General features: G+C 30.9%; 1 pseudogene; it reads right to left on the reverse strand.

Annotated features, from left to right (window-relative positions):
* Positions 1 to 1,309: 1,309 nt before the first annotated feature.
* On the reverse strand, positions 1,310 to 6,818 carry LOC109818579 (cytochrome P450 71D9-like; annotated as a pseudogene).
* Between the last annotated feature and the right edge of the window lie 8,474 nt (positions 6,819 to 15,292).

The raw sequence follows: 15,292 nt of genomic DNA on the forward strand, positions 1-15,292 counted from the left end.
ACAAACTACTGTTGATAGAGCTGAAAATAGCTAACCAACAAAATGGAGAAAAGATTGAACATCCAAAGTGGAATTAGGCAAATTATAAAAGGGGAAAGTGGACAGGCAAGAAAGATGGGAAGAGGGGAAGGGAAGCCAGCTCATCAATTAACAAAGAGCAAAGTGCAAAGATCGTGCCCTTTTGAGAATTTCAATTATCAATAGAAACTTCTACCTGAAGATTGGCATGAGTGCCACGTATGGAGGCCCACTCAAAAAAGATAACTTCCTTTTCTTGGCTCTTGCAGTAACTCTTGAGACTGTTCTGAAACTAGAGAGTTCAATTTCAGATTCAGAAGACATAGATAAGGGACTAGGCATCTACTTAGCTTATATACAACATGAGATGAGAAGTAACTAACTAAGAACCTCGATGGCCTCGCTCCCCCTGCTGAGGGCGCAGTAGCCTTTCATGTGGTGTTGTAGAGGAAGCAATCGGGCTTGAAGCCCTCGCGGTGGAGGACGACGACGAGGCGCGTGGGCTCTCGGAGGTTCTTGGAGTTCCAGACGTTGTAGATGAGGATGGTGTAGGTGACGAGGTCGGGCTTGAGGGTGAAGTCGCGGTGCATCTCGTCGATGAAGGCGTAGATGGAGGAGAGGGGGCGGGACTTGCAGAGGTGCTTGAGGAGGTGGTTGAAGGTGAAGGTGTCCGGGGGGCAGTGCTTGGAGGTGAATTCCTTGAGCAATTGGACGGCGTGGTCGAGGCGGGAGGCGGAGCAGAGGGCGCGGACGGCGATGTCGGCGGTGGCGGCGTCGGGGGCGAGGCTGGAGGAGAGCACGAAGATATTAGGGTTTGGTGGATGGGAGAGAGGGATGGGGAGTGGGAGGAGGCAGCTGGGTTTACGTTGGTGATGAGGGAAAGGGGAAAATTAGGTTCTCATTTCTACATCGGTCATGACCCAAGACCGATGTAGAACAACTCCCGAATTTTATTTTTACATCGGTTATAAATAAAACCGATGTAAATATGTTTTTATTTTTTATTTATTTACAAGTTTGCCACCGCGTTTATCATTTACATCGGTTCTACTAGAACCGATGTAAATTTGGCGATGTAAAATAATGTTTTTGTAGTAGTGATCTACAGAAAATAGAAAAACAAAATTGAACAAAATATTTGATACTGCAAATACAAATAAAAGAAGAAACTAACAAACTACATACCACATTAGTAAATGAAGGAAGAAAACACAAATTGAAATAGAGATTACTCATAGACTAACAAAAGACTCATAAGATCCATAAAAAGTCAAATAAAAACCATTGAAAACACATAATAGGCATTAAAAACCATTATAAATGTGGTGTCCTTAATTGACATCATTAAATTTATTAAAAATATAATTAATAGAAAATTAATGTTTGAATTCTTAAGGGTAGACATTTTTTTAGAAAATAAGTGGACTCTATTTGTGTAGTTTTAAGAGGAAAAAATATTTCAAAGAGACTATTCTATCTTTAATAAGAGAAGACTTAAATCTTATCAGTCATACACATCTTTTAAGTTGTTGAGCTTCATCCCCATTAATCCACCATCTACATAAAATAAAAAATAAAATGAACGAAAAAAAAAACTCAATACTACAAACACAAGGGAAAAAACTAATAAAGGGTAAAGAAAGAGAAAAATAAAATAAAATAAAGAAGCTAAATAAAAACCATTAAAAACACATAATGGACATTAACATCCATTATAAATGTGATGTCCTTAATTGACGTAATTAACTTTATTAAAAAATAATTTAATTTAATAGAACAAGATAATAATATTGATAATAGCATTCGAGAAGAAAATGTTAAAAATAGTAAAATACTATTAGTCCTAATTCCAATCAATTAAAAACAAGATGAAGATGATGACACATGAAGGTAGTTAATTATTAGATAGGAATATTGAACATGATACATATACATCAAGTGAAGTTCTGTATAACTCTTCATCATTCGAGGGAACAGGAAACATGAATGAAAATTTTAGAGATACGACATCATATCCTTTACTTCTGCATCAATAAACATTGCCAAAAGGAGAGTAGGGCAACAGGTTATGTGTAAAGCTTATGGAGTAGGCTGATTAATAATTTTGGGAACGAGATATAAATCATCTTTTTTAACAACTGTTATTCCAAATGTCTCAGTGATGTCCAAGTCTTCATTTTTCATTCCATTGGGAAGTTTCCAATCAAAATGATACATCAACAATGCAAGTGCATACTCAACGTTGCTCAAGCCAAATGTGTAACCCGGGCACATTCTTCTTCCAGCACCAAATGGGATGAACTCTAAATTATTTCCTTTGTAGTCAATAGAACTTTCAATGAACCTCTCAGGGCAAAACCTCTCAGCCTCAGGCCACACGTTTGGATCTCTTGCAATTGCCCAAGCATTCACTATGACCTTGCTTTTCATTGGTATGTCATACCCTTTGATCTCACAGGCTTGTCCACACAATCTTGGAATCAAAAGAGGAGCAGGAGGGTGTAATAATCTTAATGTCTCACTAACAACAGATTTCAAGTATTTTAGATTCTTCATGCCACTTTCATTAGGCTTTCCTTCTTTATCAAATACCTCCCTCACCTCTTGTACCTTCTCCATTGTTCTTGGATTTCTAATCATTTCTGTCATTGCCCATGTTATGATTGAAGATGATGTATCACTTCCACCTCCAAAGATATCCTTCAAAATCATGAGATCATGTTAAATTGATTCAAAGACATCCATATATTATGGTTAGAAGACATGATAGATGGCACCCGATTAATATAACAAAGGCTAGATTGTTAAAATCAACTTGATACAATGTTTTCTGCTGTTTAAGCCAAATAATTTCTACAAAAACTAGAAAAATGAAATAAGCTGATATGCTGCTGAAGACCACTTAGAATTAAATTATTTATTTGACAGGCAACTGTTATTCATGTATCTGATTTCTATGTAAAGGAAATCCATGAGAAATTAAAAAGAATAATATTAAGTGATTTTTTTCGAGTTTAATTTGACACTCATTTCTGGAAGTCCATGGGAAAGAAGAAATTTAGCTCACAAATTAGCACAAGTGTTATTTTTTTATATGCATAAGTTGTCTAAATTTTCGGTGGGTATAGATTAAATAAAAGTTGTCTAAATTTTACTTCTTTTTTATGCATATTTTACTTCTTTTTTTTTTTCTTTTTTTTGTGCGCGCGCCAAACAAGATGTTTCTTAATTATTTACATTTTAGTCGATAGGTTACTTCTATTTGTAAAATTAATATCTTTTCGTGTTTGATTCTCACCCTCTACAAAATTTATCGAGTCACAATATTATGTACAAGAGATACACAGGGAAGGATCCATATTAAAGAGTGTGAGGGAAATTGTCCCCACTAGGTTTTTTAATTTTGTTTATATAATATATGTATAATTATAAATATTATGTCTATAATTTAAAAATATAGTAAAAAATTCATAATATAATTATTATTGTCTCCAAAAATTCATTTTTGTATTACTTTTCTTATTCTTTCAATTATACTTTTTCTTAAAAAAAATTTCCCTTATGTTATTGGATGTGTATTTCATACACTATTTTTGTAATTAATTTTAAAAATTTTAAAATTTTTATATTATTTATCTTTACATGTGTATTTAAACTTCTTAATTCTCTTATGTCTATTACTTTTCTAATGTATTTTATCTTAATTATTACATTCTATTTTAGTAGTTCTTTTTTCGAAAGAAATTATGAGTAATTAAAAATAATCTCATGTCATAATTTAAATTGTTTGTTTTGCATTCAAAACATACATAAAATATTTATATATATATAATTATTTATTATGAATTAAATATTGTCCCCATAACCAAAAATTTTAGAGTTAAATATTTTTTTAATCTTCCAAAAATTGACTCTATTTAAATTTAGTCCTTTAAAAAAATTTCCATTATATAATACCTATTTTTAATGTTTTTTAAACATAATTAACTTTTTTATTTTATTTTATTAAAATAGATCATCTCAACATCTAAATTATTGTAAGTTTTATTGATTTAATTTAAAATATTAATTATTTTAGGAATAAGTTAAGTTTTAGGATAAAAACTAATTTTATATTTTAAATTTTTCATTATTCACTCTCAAATATATGAAAGTTGTAGTAATTATTTTTTACATGAACAAAGTGTCTCTTACCAAATTATAATAAAATCTTCTCACAACTCAAAGCAAGTTTTTTGTTCCACCTTCATCACCATGTCTATAAATGTTTACTTTTACACTTTTGTTGGCCATCTCCTAAACTCCAAATTCCCAATTTTTGGCAACATCGTTTAATCCTAAACCTCAATCCACTAATTACTTTAAACAACATTCATTATTTTTCTCCTTCCTCAAGCTTTAAGGTGTTGTCTTTGAGAAACAAGAGATCCTTGGTTACCTCCATTGAGGGTGAAAAAAAATGAGAAACAAAAAATAAAATAAAGTATTTCTAGAACCTTTATGTTTGGGCTCGAAAATAAATAGTAAAATTTTTTTAGTATAAAATTAATTTTTACCCTAAATCTTAACTTAATCATAAAATAATTAATATTTTAAATTTAAAAAGTTACATGTTAGTAAAACTATAATGGTGATTTTAGTACTGAGGTGATCTATTTTAATAACAAAAGTTAACATTGTTTTAAAAAGAATTAAAATAGGTATTATATAAATTTAGAGGACTAAAATCAAGAATTTGTTTTGAGGGAGTAAAATCAAATAGAATCAATTTTTGAAGGACACAAATACATTTAACCTAATTTTCTATATCGGTGAATGCTTGTCGGGAAAAAAAAATAATTTCACATTTAAGTTATCATTTTATATTTTCTTATTATCTTCTATTTTGTTGTCCTTACTAAAAAGTTGTAAGTCTTCTAAAAAGAAGTTCTCTTAAATCATTTTATAAAATAAAAAATGGTTGTTAGATGACCAACAACTTAATTAAAACTTGTGAAAGAAAAAAAATAAATACAGGTATAATCGCTTATATAATTTGATAATTAAGAAGATAGAGATTAAGAAAGTTGATATAGGTCTACATGTTGAAGAGTGTTTGTAAATAAAGGGTGTCCAAGTATGTTAATTTGTTATTATAAAACAGTTTAAAACTGAACAAAACACAATCAACTGCATGCTATAGTCCTCCACTTTCTACATATTTATTAGAGATCGTACGTTCACCAGTGACATGGCCGTAAAAATGTACATAAGTGAAGAATTTTTTTTGAACTTATAAGCTAGTTTTATAAAATTAAGTTTACCAATTTCAGAGTTGAAAGCTCTTTCTTAAGAATATTGTGCAATTAATAACAATGGCGGGAGAAGTGAACAATACTTACCCAAATCACAGCCTTGATACTTTCATCACTCAAGCACAACTCAGGCTTCATGAGCACATCTAAAAGAATATCCAGCGAATCAGTGGCACTTGATTTGGCCTCTCTACGCTCATCGATGATGTCTTGCGATATCTGGTTTGCTCGTTGGTGCAACTTCTCAAGCTTAGGTCTCAACCCCGAAAGGTGTCGAAGCCATTCAGCAGAAGGAAACAAATCTCCCAAGTCAAAACCTCCAGCAACCTTTGCAGCTTCCTTTACCACTGATACTAGTTTCTGATGGTGCCTGCAATTGTTGCCAAGGGCTATCCTTGCAGTGAGGGCAAACACTGTTGAAGTCACTTCTTTGGTAATATTAACAGGTGACCCTTCTTTTGTAGCAATCCATTTGATGAAATCAGTGAGCACTTCCTCTCTGATAGGATGGAAAGATTGGATACGTTTTGAGCTTAGTAGCTCCAGTGTCATGATCTTCTTCATCTGTCTCCAATAATCACCATAAGGTGTGAAAGCTATACCCTTGAAGTTATAGTCCATTATCTCTGCAGCTAGGAGATGAGGCCTTGATGCAAAGATAAGATCATGGGTTTTCAACACCTCTTTAGCACACTCTGGGGATGAAACCACAATGGTAGAAACCTCTCCAAGTTTCAGATGCATTAAGGGTCCATATTTTTCTGATAAATCTCTCAGTCAATGATGGGGAAGTGTAGGGCCAACAAGGTTGTGTATGTTCCCTATCACAGGTAGCTTCCATGGCCCTGGTGGTAAATTTGGAGTTGTGGTAGATTTTTTGGTTACTATCCTATGTGTCATAAACATGAAAATGAAAATAGAGAGAATGGATGTAAAGTAGAGAATAAGATCCATTTGGAAAATATTAGAACTTGGATCATATATAGAACAAAGCTTTGTGGTTTAGTGATGAAACTTTTGTTAAATATGTATTACCCAATCTATTATATAGACTGATCATCCTGATCATCATCTGTTATCTATTTATTGGGTATTGTTTCATATGGTTTTGGAGAAATTACAAATTGATTGTGCTGGTAATACGTCTATATCTTTATAAAATATAAATATAAAATAATCCAGTAGGTTAGTCACAGTTTTCTTTTTCATACGTAAATCATCTTTAATTGGTTGGCGCGAGCATACGCTTCTTAATTGTTCTTTACATAAATATTTTATTTGGAAAAGAATAGGAGAAAATAAGAGAGAATAGGTAATAATTGATTCAATGAAAAATATACCGTAGAATTTATATTTGTTTGATAGAGTAGAATTAGATAAGAAATAGAGAGAAATTAATAATTTAAAATTATTTTTTATTATATTTAATCATTATTTAGTAGAATGAAAAAAAAAACTAATGTATAGAAATTTATCTTTTTTTTAAATTCCTAGCAAATCTCCTCTCTTTAGGAGTATTTTTTTTTATGAGACCCACTTTTATTTACCCTTAAATTCTCATAAATCACTCCTTTCAAACAATTTAATATTTTTCAATTCTTTATAAATCATTTCTCTTCTCTTCTAATATACTTTAAATCATGCTCCCAAAATTCACCCTAAGTGTTGCTATTTTCCTTTTAATATTAACTTGAAAGATTAACACGGGTTATTAAAGATTAGTTGGATGCTTTACTTAATAGTATTAACTATGTACTAATGTATGGTGGTTTTGGAGAGAAGCTAAATGACTGATATTTAGTTTTAACAAGGAAAATATTCAATATTATTTTCTTTCTATTTTTTCGCATAATTTTTTCATATCTTTTTCTCTTTAGTTATATCACTTATTAATTAGTTATATCTTCTTTTTTTCTTCTTTTTTCTTTACATTTTTAATAATACTGAGTAAATTATATTTTAAAAATAATTTTGTTGATTTTTAAAATTAAATTTATTGACCTAATTAATATTAATAATTTAAATAAACTAATAGAACAAGCGAAACTTTCAAAAAGACCAAACCAGGCCTATAAAGAAGTCTATGATAGATAATATGTAAGGTTCAAACTTTAATTTTGTAGAACATGTCTAACTTATATATTTATAAGGTCTAGTCTAGCCTATTCTCATCCCTAATCGTGTCGATGTGTGACACATTTCTAACGTAATACTTGTCAGACTTTCCATGACACATGACTTACATATTTACATCATTTCACAATAAGAATTATATATTTTTTTATTAGAATACCTCTTTAACACAATTTTAATATTTTTTTTGACATGACTTAAACATGAATTAAGAGAGTGAGTTAACTCTTACTTAGCTGAATACTCATATAACACTTTTATTATAAAAAAAATAATTTTAAACTCAACTTACTTATAAATATTGCAAAGCTCATAAAAATTTATTTTTATCTATGATGAGACTTATTTTCATAAGAATTATTTGATGATTTAACTTTTAAGACATGTGGTTCATTTTTTTAGTTATCATCATATGAAAATTGTAAAGTATATATATACATGTTGTTTCCCCATATATCCTATTTTTTTGGACATTAGTTGAGTCTTGGTGTTCATGTTTGTGTTCGCCTCCGTATCAGAGTTAGTGCTTCATATATAGACTATATTTTTAGTATTTGTAAATTGTCCCAAAATAATTTATGCACTTATATTTCAATGTAATATTAATTATTATTATTTTTCTAATTTTTCATTTCATTAATTATTTAACCATCACTATTAAAAATAATGCATTTATTGGAAGGGTGGAGTTATTTTGATAAAATTCTATAAAAAGTGATACATTCATTGTTATTTTTTATTTTTTTAAATCTTAATTACAAGCATTATGGGACCAAGGAAGTATATGATAATTTATTTTAGTTAATATATATATATATATAATAATATTTAACTAGACTTGAATACACATTAATAGTTGATGGTAGGGTTGGAAATTAGTGGAGGTTCAATTCAATTTTACTCAATAACATTTGACTTAGATCATAGTTTGACTTGGGTTCAAAATAAACATTTTTTATAGCTCAAATTTGACTAGGTTCAAGCTCACTATTAGTTTGGTTCAACTTGTTAGCTTGAATCAGAAGACTCAATTTTTTGAATCTTATACATTTCAAAATTTTAATTTAATAATAGATTTTAGATAAAATAATTGTTTATTTTTTTTAAAAAGACAAAATACAACTTATTGTATTAGCTTTGCAAGATTACAAGGTACAATTTTAAAGAAACATGATTACACTAAAATCTATATAAATTAAAACTACTTCACCTTGTATAAAATAATAAAAAATTCAATCAATAATCATAAAACCAGAAAGTGTTTACTTCTTTTATTATTATTTATTTATAACAAAGCTTTGAAAGTTTTTTCAAATTTTGATAAATTTAAATTAAATAGAAAGTTAATTATATAAATTATATATTTATTTATAAATTTTGAAAGTTCTTTTTATCTTTAACTCATTCGATTTATGAAAAATAGTTGATGGAAACTTAGAACATTATAATAATTGTTAGATATAACCAAATTTAATAGATGGAGCTAAATGTATTTGTTGAGGAATTTAATTACTCACATTAATTAAGAACCCTAATTATAGAATTTTGATAATTTTTACTTAATAATATATATCAAAATCTAAAGATGATCAATTTTAATAGATGGAGCTAAATGTATTTATCGAAGAATTTAATTACGCAAATTAATAACCCTTATCATAGAAATTTGATCATTTTCACTTAATAATATATATTGCAAAATCTAAAGATGATAAAAAAAAAGTTAGATATATAAATACTATATAATAACACTTTATGTGAAAACATAATATTAACATGAAAATTTTAAAATTATAAAAAGTTAGATATATTTTAAATAAATGATTTTATAAATCAATAAATAGTTAAATTTAAAGTGATTTTTTAATATTCTAATATTTCAAAATAAATGATTTTATAAATAAACAGTTAACTTTAAAATGATTAGTAATGATTTATTTTAATAATAATTAAAAATATAAGTAATAACTAGTTTCTCTTAATAAAAAAAGAAAGTAATTAATAAGTTGTTAAGAAATAAAAAAAAAATTGTATATACACTAGTCAACTTTTTAATCTAATTACTACGATTTTATAGATAAAAGTTATATATATATATATATAATAAAATTAAATATTATAAAAAGTAAAATATTTTCGTATCTAATTATTTTTTAAATATGTAGTTAAGTTAAAAAAATTAAAAGTGATAAAAAAAGATTATGACTATTATTACTTAAATGTGTGTGTGCACCTGTGTGGGTAGTGAATGTAGGTGCGTATGTGTATGTGTGTCCAAGGGAGGTTGGGTTGGTGTGGGTGTGTGAGTGGGATTGATGTCTTATATAGTGATTGATGGAGACTTATACCAGATGGCAATGTCAAATTTAAAAAATTTGACACATGAATTACATTTAATGAATAATTAAATTCCCAACATTTATGATACTTAATATACAATTTTAATAATAATTAAAAATTAATATTATATAATTTTGTCTTTGTTCTCTTAATCACTAATACAAAAGGGGTCTTTCACGTAAGATATTTTAAGGATTTTACGTCAGAAACAGTTACGACGTTAAAGCGGGAGACGTAAATTTATGTCGTCTGTCACAGTCAACGTAAATTTACGTCGGACATGTCTTATGACCGACGTAAAAAAGGGCTTCAAATGTTAAAAAATAAATGCAATAATTTACGTCGGACACACCATGTCCGACGTAAATTTACGTTGGCCAGTGCTAGGTCCGACGTAAATTTACGTCGGCTATGGTGTAGTCCGACGTAAATTCTGGCATTTTTTTTATAAAATTTTTGTTGTTTTTTGATATACCCAAAACTTGCATATAGTCCAAAATAAAAAACTTAAACCAGGCAGTCCTTGAATACAAATTCAAATTATATTTCAAAATTGAATGACAAAAACAAAATAATATATAAATCTTAAAAAACATAAATTATGAAAATGTAAATCCTATTATCCTAAAAAAGTTATAAAACATATGTTTGTCAATGCTATCAAACTAGAAACATAATATCTAACTAACTAAACTTAGAAATCTAACTATTATATACTTTGAAGAAAAAAAGTTGCACATTGTTCTCTTATCTTGATGATCTCATCTTCAAGCAATGGAGATGGATCTTGAAAGACCTGAAACATTAATTTAAGTGTCATTAATATGCAATGTTAATTATCGTAAAGGTAAATATACTTAAATAAATTTTGATATGAATTACCTGCGCTCAAGAATCAGTAATACCCACACAAACTATGGCTCTCATCCAATACATGATGTAATAGTCACATTCAAACGAGTCTTGTTGCTTATTACACTAAAATGAGAAACAAATAACTATTATTTACAAAGTCAATAAATTTAAATATTATTACCTCTATTAATTAATTTGTTAACCTTAGGGTATATGAAGTGCAATGTCTTTGATCTGCCTCTTCCACTTAAAATATTAGCTCCAGACACGATTCTAATTAATTGAAATAAAAACAGATGTTTGCCAATATATATAATTACAGTTTTAAAACATAATGAAAAATTTTAGTTACCCTTGTAATTAGCATTTAATTTCGTGGCTTGGTTTTTGATGTAGTGAACAAAACCACACCACGGTGTATTCCTTAGGAATGATTACCATTAACTGCCAATGGGACCTACATTGTATGACAAACAAATTAGTTATAAAATTACCATGATTAAAAAACCAATTAAAAAAATAACTCGTCAATGTATGGAGCCATGTATATATCTCTTCCTGATTCACTCATCCATGTTTGCATATATTGCTGGATTTGGACCTGAGTGTTTCCTGATTTTTTGATGGATTGAGGCTCAATAAATCCATATACTTGTGTTTGTGCTTGTGTTTGCTCCACACTCAATTTGTCCATGTACCTAACACAATTAATTATTATAAGTTAAATGTAATTATTGTAAATTTAGACTTATAAAAGAAAATATCAGTTACATGGCCCACAGCTGTATGATAGATATATTTAACATGAAATTTTCCCCAACAATCTCTAATGCATCGGGCAGGGATATGTATAGTGCAACATCAGAGCTATCAACTCCAAAAATTCTAATGTCCCACTGCAATTGAATTCGTTTCTTCTTTAATCGTGGTAATATGGTTAGAAGCCTAGATATGGGATCATCCTCAGCTTCTGCGATATTAGCATGATCAACATGAGGTTCTCTCATGACCTCCTTACCACGATTGATAAAATCCTAAATAAATAATCAAAATTAGTTAAACAATAATAGAATTATAAGAATATAAAAGAGCAATAATAGAATTACCTTTGCCTGTGCTGAAAGCGGCATTACCAAACGTTTTGGCCAAGCTAAGAATGTGCCGGTTACCTGCCCCGCTAGTTGAACCTTTATATTGGGCAAAGGCACTAGAGCAGCAACATCTTGAACTTGGTCAACCACAACCCGTGTCTAGTCTGGATGTAGAGGGACACCATGGATGGTTGAGCCACCCTCAAATACTCGGCCAATAGCCACTAATCGTGGGGGGTCATCCTCAACATATTACTCAAACTGGTTTGGTACATTAGTGTGAGTCTGTTCCCCTGAGGGATCTGGAGCAGCACAACTCCCTTTAGTGCTGACTCGAACACCATCATGAGCAACTGCAGTCTGTTGCTGAGAACGAGCCAAAATTTTAAACTTCTGTTCAAACTCTTCTCGAATGTTCTTCAATTTCTCTTCAAACTGCATCTCCATTCTCTACATAGCCTTTTGACTGCAAGAGTCAACAGTATTGCTTCTCGATGGTGGTGCACCAAAGTAATCTCGGTGACTCCAAGAACCACCAATACCACGCACACGCCCTGCATGCTCTGGCCTTCCTATGGCCGTTGTGAGGATATCATCCCGACCATGGGAAACAAATGAGCCCTGGGTGGTCTGCTCAACTAAACCCTCCTGCAACATATTAACAATAAGTATACCCTAAACTACACTTATGAATTAAATGAGTTGAAATGAAGAGTCTTAGTTTGTATATTTTTACTTACTATTTTATCAGCAAGGACCCTTGCAGATTCAGAAGTCATTTTCCTATCTGATTTTGTTCGGGCTGCTATCCATATCTCATAGTGGGGAGGTGACTCCACACGGTCAGTAGACTCAACCCCTGATGCCTCTGCCCTAGCCTTCATCATTTTTTTTTAATTCATATCCCCCTCTTGACAATGAATGGGGTGCATTATTTTACTCTGTCGTTCTTGGACAGCTACTCTTTTGTCCTGCAATAATACAAAAAAGAAAATGAGATTAATTAAAATATACCTTAAGTATTTGTGTCAATGTAAGAGTTATCAATAACTAACCTACCAAGAAGGGTCTAATCGAGTGGTAGGAAATTGCATCCACTCCTCATCAGTGATCTGGTACTTTAGACAGGGAGTCTCATTTTGTCGCTCTCCAAATACATACTCCCGTGTCAAGAAAGTCTTGAAGTCTCTCCACCTGGTGGCAAGGGCAGATAACATCTTCCTCCTCATGACCTCAGTGTTGGGAATGTCAAAATTTTGCTATCAAAATAATAACAAATAATAAATAATGTATTTAAGTTATATAATATTGAAGGGATGTGAAAGTATATACCTGAATATCCTGCCACATGAGGTTCTTGTCAGCCTCCTCAACGTCATCCCATGATGGAATGATAATAAAAACATGACGTCGAGCTAGGACTCCCAAATAGCTTCTAAACTTGGAAGCATTTGGGCCTGACGCCTTGCTAGAACGAGGATCCACCTCAACTGGTGTCCTCTCCTTAGCAATGCGTCCAACTGTCAACCCAGACAATCGGGTGACAGATCTACCTTCCCTCCTTCCACTGCCAGACCCCGAATCTTCCATAATCCTGAAAAAATTAAACTCTTATTATTAAAACAACGAATTAACTGAATAGACAAATAAAGTAAAAAAGATAATAGCAATATAGCAACAAAACAACTAATAAAAAAACAAATAATGCACAAACAGAAACCTATTAGGTTGGTATGTTTTCCCATATTCCTTCATCATGATCACTTTGAATAGCATGTATTTCGTCCACTTCATTGTTCGCAATAGGACCAAATGATCTGCTTGAGAAAGACGGTGTCTCATGCATATCTAGATACTCATCTTCGTGAGTTCCATGCATGGTTCTTCCTTCGAGGACCACTGACCATTTCTCATTACATGGATCCCTGACATAAAAAATTTGTCTTGCTTGATATGCCATAATATAAAAGGTTCATCCTTATAACCGACCTTGTTCAAATCAATCAAAGTAAATTCTAAATCATCTGTCCGCACACCCGTATTGCCATCAACCCATTTACACTTGAACACAGGCACTCTAAACGTAACATAATCAATTTCCCATATGTCTTGTATGACTCAGAAATAACTCATAGATGTTGTAATGTGATTTTTATCTTTAGAACTAGCAAAGTGCACAGCCTCAGCCTGAATTGTAACCCCACTATTTTGTGCTCTACTTTTGTCATCTTCATAATACCAAATATAAATAGGTGATCACGTATTTCCCCAACTTCCTAACGTATTTGATTCAAACAACGAACACATGTATAATAATATGCCCCTTTGATGGGTTTCCCATTTTCTATTGCAAATTGCAAGAACTCTTCAACTCCATTTCTGTACTCTTGACTAATGCGACTTGCACTCATCCAACTTCGATTCATTATCTATATATTAACACAAATTAACTATTGACTCAGTTATTCAAAATTTTTCTAACCTAAACTACAACCCTAAAAAATCGATAGTAATTTCGGATAAAATCGATAAATATTTCTACTAATACGATGATAAACTAAAGGTCAATGTCTAAAAAGTCCTTCTTTAATGCATCTGGAACGGCTTGTTCTGAAACCAGAACGGGCCATTCCAGATACACAATTAACACAAATTTAATGCGTCTGGAATGACCCATTCTAAAATCAGAGCGGCCCGTTCCAGCTGCAATACTTTTGTGTTAATTGTTTATCTAGAACGGCCCATTCTGGTTTCGGAACGACACGTTCTAGATCAACAATTAACAAACAACAAATTCAAGAAGAACGGCCCTCAAACGTGGAATGTGCAGACTCTTAGAGACTTAGAGAAACATGGAATGTGCAAACAAACGAACGAGAAGAACTAAACAGTTTTTGTAAACAAGGCGCGCGTGGGAAGAAAGTGAAACGTTGGGGGCATATATTCACTAATTTACGTCGGACCCCCCCCCCCTTTCCGACGTAAATTAATCACCTTTTATTTACGAAAATGCCACCGCGTATTTATAACGTCGTATTTTTGTTTTTCTGACGTAAATTAGGTGACGTAGTAACCTATTTTTGCAATAGTGAATCTATCGAAATATCTTTTCAAAGATAAAATTGTAACAATCTAACAAATATAAAAATAGACAATTATTTAGAAACAATCCTAACAATGTCAATGAATTTGAGGTTGAAACATATTGACACTAAAAAGGAGGTTTAAGTTACTCTCACCTTTTAATTAGCCTGACTAGGATGCTTGGTATGCAAAAAAAATTCCCACATCATTGAATACCAAGGTGAATAATACCTAGAATAAGGTGACCCTTAACAATGCTAGTAGACTTGAAATTAGATTCAAAACTAAAACATAATATAATCTAGACATATAAATACTGTAAAATTTAAAATAAGTTTATGTTGATTTCTTTCTTACACAAACATATTACTCGGCAATAAGCTAGCTTTATCAACTATTACATCATTTATCAACTTTCAATTAGATGATATTTTTTTTTAAAATTTTATCCTTAGATTAAAATTTTCTTTCACCTAG

The sequence above is a fragment of the Cajanus cajan genome, chromosome 2 (assembly GCF_000230855.2).
Source record: "Cajanus cajan strain Asha chromosome 2, NIPB_CcT2T_4, whole genome shotgun sequence".
NCBI lineage: Eukaryota > Viridiplantae > Streptophyta > Magnoliopsida > Fabales > Fabaceae > Cajanus > Cajanus cajan.